Genomic DNA, 6,377 nt, shown 5'->3' with positions numbered 1-6,377 from the left:
TCTGTGATCAAGCCCTAATTATATTACACTCACATTCTGTAACTTCTGCCTCTAGGGCTCTCTCAATCAAAACAATAACAAAAGACAGCATTGGGTGATGTCATGAAATAGCATGGGATCATGGGAGTTGTTGTGTTCACCACCATTACCGTAAGCTTCTCCCAATTTGGATTCCTTCAGTGTCAGTGGTTCAGGAAATCAAACAGACCTGGTGATTCTAACCGTTAAAAACACTGAGTGAAGCATTCTCACATTTAAAGTCAGTGTTTGAGCGAGGCTGTACGGAGGACAGAGACTCAGGGAAGAGTTGGAGCTGAGATTGATGCTAACCTTTGTTTGGATTGTTTCTCTTATAACTTATGAACCAGACGTTCAGCAGGTTTTTACCAGCAGCTGAATTATCCACAGAGGTGTCCTCCTCTCCATAACAAACACACCACGGGATTAAAACCAGTAGAAACACACAGAAAGCAGTCTACCTTTAAAAATCAGAGATTCACTGACGCTCTTCAGTGACACAGTACAGGACGTGTACCCTCCTTAGATCCACTCAACACCTATGATAATCACATGTATTCCAAGCTGACACTGATGATAATTTTGAAAATGGGTCTTTTTCTTTTTACTTTGGCCTCCATCCTTTTCCACAGAATTTCCAACACTAATAACCAAACTTTGGCCAGTACCATCACATGTAGTGTGTCTGTTTTGATATAGGCAAACAAAATCAGTCACTTAGAATCAGAGGTGAGTGAGCAGAGCTTTAACCTATGAAGACCATGTGGTGTCTGTCAAAACTCATTCAATTCAATGTAGTATCCATAAGAACTGGAGATTCTGCAGTGACCGACTTACATTAGGTGACAATCCAGGAAGTAGTATGGTCTTTTTTTTTTAGAAAGGTGATCTTTAGAAAGACCCAGCACTGCAGAAAGTGGCACTGTGAAGTTAATCCTCACAAGATAGGTGGTGCTAGAAGCTCAGTGAAGTCGTGAATACTTGCTAGGCTAACTTACAAACTGCTGTAATTGACATGCAGGCCAGCTGAGAACATGCTAGCACTTGGTAGGCCTAGTCACAATAGCATGGGCTCTACAAAACTACTGAAGGTGTCCTGTGGTATCTGGCAACCCAGGAGCTCAATTAGATTTGGAGGCCAACACTTTGAACTCTTTGTTGTGTTCTTCAAGCCATTCCTGAACCTTTTTTGCAGTGTGGCAGGGCACATTCTCCTGCTGAATCCTCTTGCCATCAGGGAATAAAGTTTCCATGAAGGAATGTACTTGGTCTGCAACAATGTTTAGGTAGGTGGTAGGTGTCAAACTAACATTTACATGAATAGCAGGACCCAAGGATTCCCAGAAGAACATTTAGTATCACACTCCCTCCACCAGCGTGACTTCTTCCCATAGTGCATCGTGGTGCCATCTCTTCCCTAGATAAACAACAGGCACGCACCTGACTGTCACTATGATGTAAAAGAAAATGTGTATGAAACCAGGACACCTTCTTTTATTGCTCCATGGTCCAGTCCTGACATTCGCATGTCTATTGTATGTGCTTTTGGCATTGGAGCGGGGTCAGCGTTGGCTCTGACCAGACTACGGCTATGCAGCCCTATATGCAGCAAGCTGTGATGCACAGTGTTCTGACAGCTTTCTGTCATAGCCAGCATTATCTTTTTCAGCAATTGGTGCTACGATAGCTCTTCTGTTGGATCGGACCAACTAGCCTTCACACCCAACTTGTCTCAATGAGCCTTGGGCACCCACAACCCTGTTGCCAGTTCAGTGGTTATCCTTTCTTGGGCCACTTTTGCTAGGTAGGACCACTTCATACAGGGAACACCTGACACGACCTGCCATTTTGGAGATGCTTTGACCCAGTTGTCTTGTCGCTCAGATCCTTGCTGAAGTAACACAAAATATTGTAAGGGAACGCAAAAGTGCCTCAGAAAAGAATCCCACTGTGACTCTTTGAGGATGTTAAACCCAGGCACAAGCACAGATAGACCTCGGGGGGTGCTCAAGCCTCTGCCCCTTTGGCCTCTGCCTAAATAAGTACCCTTTTAGCGCAACATTTTTTCTATGTCTTTATCTAATTTTATTTTAAGTTTTTAAATTCGACCCATGGCATCAATTCTAATGTGTGTGTTGAAATGACCGACAACTACCTCTGAATTCTATTTCTGCAAGAAGCATGAGCCCCCGCTCCTCCTTCCTCAGCTTTGCTCATCACAGCCAACACAGTTAACGTACACAGACTGAGAGACCTGCGGAGCCGCATCCACTTCTCACTGACCTGCTTTAATTGGTGACAATGGTCTTATCTGCAATTGATTAGTTATAGAAAATACTACAAACAGCTGCAAGCAAAAACAATAAAGTCAGTAATGCTTGTAATTGGTTATCAATATTGCAGTCACTACTGGCAGATCACCAATAAGACCCAATCAGGTCCCCTGGAGTTTTTGAACTAAAAGAGAAGCAGTAGTGTTTCCAAAAGTAGTTTGGACGCCAGGTGTCCATTTATCCATCCATTATCTCCTGCTTATCTGGGGTTGGGTTGCAGTGGCACCAGGCTAAGCAAGAGGTTTCAGACATCCATCTCTCCAGCAACACTTTCCAGCTCCACCAAGTGGATCCCGAGGTGTTCCCAGGCCATATGGGATATATTATCCCTCCAGCAAGTTCTGGGTCTAGCCCAGGGTCTCCTCCCAGTCGGACATGCCCGGAAAACCTCCAAATGAAGGTGCCCAGGGGGCAACCTTATCAGATGCCCAAATAACATCAACTGGTCCTTTAGACATGAAGGAGCAGTGACTATACTCCGAGCTCTTCACCATGTCTCTAAGGCTGAACCCAGATACCCTACAGAGGAAACCCATTTCAGGCACTTGTATCTCATTCTTTCGGTCACTACCCAGAGCTTATGATCAAAGGTGCGGGTTGGAACAAAGATCGATTAGTAAATTGAGAGCTCTGTCTTCAGACTCAGCTGTCTCTTCAACACAACGGTCCAGTACAACATCGACATTACTGCTGACATTGCACTGATCCATCTGTTGATCTCCAGCTCCATCTTACCCTCACTGTGAACAAGACCCCGAGATACTTGAATTCCTTCACTTGGGGAAGCAACTCACCCCCAACCCAGAGGGAGTTGTCCACCATTTTACAGCTGAGACCCATGGCCTCAGACTTGGAGGTGCTGATTCTCATCCCAACCCCTTCACACTTGGCTGCAAACTGTCCCAGTGAGCTCTGGAGGTCATGCTCTGATGAGGCGATGATTTTTTTTCAGTGAATCAGATGCCAGGTGTAACCATAGCAAAAGTGGTGCATTTTAAAACTAAAATGTATAGTGTGGATTTAGCCTAAATGACTGGAGTGCCCCCTTAAAAGTGAAATCCAAAACATATGAAGAATGTGCAGAGGGTGTGTCATTCTTCTCACTCACTAACTGTTTAAAGCAAAAGGGATGTAATGTGGTTTAGATCCTGTATTTTGAACATGGTTTCATCTTCTTTGATCACAGAAATATGCAGGCTCATTAGGGTAGGGTTGGATCACATGCTGGAAATGTACTGTATGTGACAATGGGGTTTTGTTCACTGGCGTGAGTAACCTTTTAATATCTTTGGTTGTATTAGGAAATTGTGGCCAACATAGATGAACAGGAGCGAGTTGTTTATGTGAGTGTGGGAGTTTTTTTTTTTTTTTTTTTTTATGTAATGAAGCTGTATTTGAAGGCATGGATTTCAGGGGATTAGCCAAAAAGAGAACATTAATATTATCATTGTCTATTTTAATTGAATATCCAGAAAATGTACAATGTGATGATAATATAAAATTGTTATTGAAGATTTTATATATGGTAATTGCCATCTAAAGCCATGCCATGAGATAAATTATGGAAGTTATCTCCCTCACTTGCGTTTTGTGCCTGTGCTGTTTCCGAAAAGAGTGAACAACATTTTACCAGTTTTGAAATCCACACACAGAGAAAGTGTGTAATTAGTTTTATTCTTTTTTTTTTACGCTTTTGACACGTCAGCAAATGGAATTCCTTAAATCACTTTGGTTGAATGGCCAGACACGTTTTGTACCTGAGAGAATAGTTGGGATCGTCTGGTTGGTGGGACTTAGTCAGATCCCTACGACACTCAGTGAAGCAGTGGACTTCTGCCAGGCTTGTGGTTGAGTTGGTAGCTGGAGCGATGGAGGAGTGTATAGCAGCAGAGGGGTAATTAGTTGGGGCAAGCTAGCTGGAGCAGTGACAGAATTTGCTGGAGCCAAGGTGGAGGAGGTAATGTTGGCTGGAGCACTGACTGGAGTGTGAATGTTGGCTGGATCAGAGGCACCAGACACAGAGTGGCTCACTAAGGGAACACTGGTAGACTGGCTAGCAGGCACAGCTGCAGATATGAAGCTTTGTTCTGATTCCTCAAAGGGCTCATGGTTGTCCAGAGTGACAAGAGTCGCCTTTCTAACTTTTGTTGGGATTGCCTCAAAATAATCTGTTATTTTTTGGCTTTTCATTATTCAGTGAAAGCTAACTACATACAAAAATTCACATCACATGACACAATCAGCCAATACATAATACATTTTTAGATAACACAATTTATTTATTTATTTCATCTGGGCCCGAGGTTAAGTCAGGGCTTTATTTCGACTCTTTTAGACAAAAAGTGACCAAACAGTTTAAGCTTAAGAAATATGCCCAAAGTATGGCCATAATTTCTTTCTTTCTCTTCTTTCTAAGTAATTTAAATTTTTAAGTTATTTAGATGTTGAAAAAGTTATTTGTGCTTTTATTTCAAATACATTAGAAGCAATCCAAAGAATTGAAAGACTTACTTTAAAAAAGAAATAATAATTCTTTCACATTTTATTCTGGGTTCTGTTTCATATTTTCATGTATATATTTTATTATCTACTGTCTTTTATTGTATAGTAATAGGCTGCGGTACCTACATTTAAAGGGCTCACATATTTTTGCAGCTCCGGACCTTTTTTTTGGACAAAATTGCTCTTTGGATAGTAAGAGCTACTGACCCCTGTCCTAATCACACAGCAATAATTAACTAAGCAACACAAAGTCTGGCTGCTGAACAACAGGCTGCTGAAGAAGATAACCACAACATGATGCAGCCACATCAATTTGACATAAAGCATGAACTCTGATAAGCATCTTGTTTTTGGCCATGCAAGCGGCTGTCAGTCCACCACTGTGGTGCCGACTGAAATACCTAAGCAAGTATTGGATGGCCATGAAATTTCGTACAGACATTCATGGTCCCAGAGAATAGATCTTGCTGACTTTGGTGAACCCCTGACTTTTCATCTTGTGCCACTAGGAGACTGACATTTTTGCTTGTTATTGAAATATCTCAACATCTATTGGACGGACAGCTGTGAAATTTGGTACAGACATTTAAAGTCTCTCAAGGACGAACTTTCACAGTTGCTCAGTGAAACAATGAAATGTGATCTAGGACCACCTAGAGTAACAGAGTAATGCATTGAAAAGAAAAAGTATTTTACAACAAAAAACTACTCGCTTCGGTTACTTCTAGGCTGCAGTTTTGCATTTCCTTATCACCAGGCTGCCCCAACAAGTCCCCAAAGACTCTCCGCTTGAACTTTCTTTTTCAATAAGTACTGCCTCAGGCTTGCATGAACCGTCCCTGTTATGCTACCATAGGTCTAGACTGATGCACCAAGATCCTCCCTCCTCCTCTCCCCCTCCATCATTAAAACATGTTAATAACTTGGCTTCTTCTCTCTCCTGTAGTTTTGTGCTTCATCATTTCTCTCTCTCTCCTCCTGTCACTCTCTGCCTCTGAACTGTAGAGTCTGGATCTGTGACTACTGCCCCATGATCCTGCTCAACGCCCACTGCTACTTATTATTAGTCTTATCATTATTATTATTATTATTATTAGTCTATAATCTCGACCTGCTCTATATCTGTTTGGGGTATTTTATCTGTTATGATTTGGCACTATATAGATAATACTGACTTGACTTGAAAACAGTATTAATACAGTGTTCGTGTTATAAAGGAATCTATGGGGAATATGTGCTTGCATGTATTCGATTGGCCAATACTGGGCCTTGCCAGATGACATCACATTGCAGAATACCCTTCAGTTTTGCCCGTGCCTTGGCACCCCCAGTGTGTTGCTGGACTCGCTCTCTTTAGATGACTCCTATTTTTCTCTGAGGCTGTGGAGACAGTTCAGTCTGCAGAGAGCCAGTATCTCTGTATGAAGGGCACACACAGGTTAGGCTTCACACAACAAACCTTATCTGACAGTAAGACACTCTGAAGGAACGTCACTTCTCTTTTAAGATATCACACAGGGGATG

The sequence above is a fragment of the Seriola aureovittata genome, chromosome 1 (genome assembly GCF_021018895.1).
Source record: "Seriola aureovittata isolate HTS-2021-v1 ecotype China chromosome 1, ASM2101889v1, whole genome shotgun sequence".
NCBI lineage: Eukaryota > Metazoa > Chordata > Actinopteri > Carangiformes > Carangidae > Seriola > Seriola aureovittata.
This window is presented reverse-complemented; position numbering follows the sequence as displayed.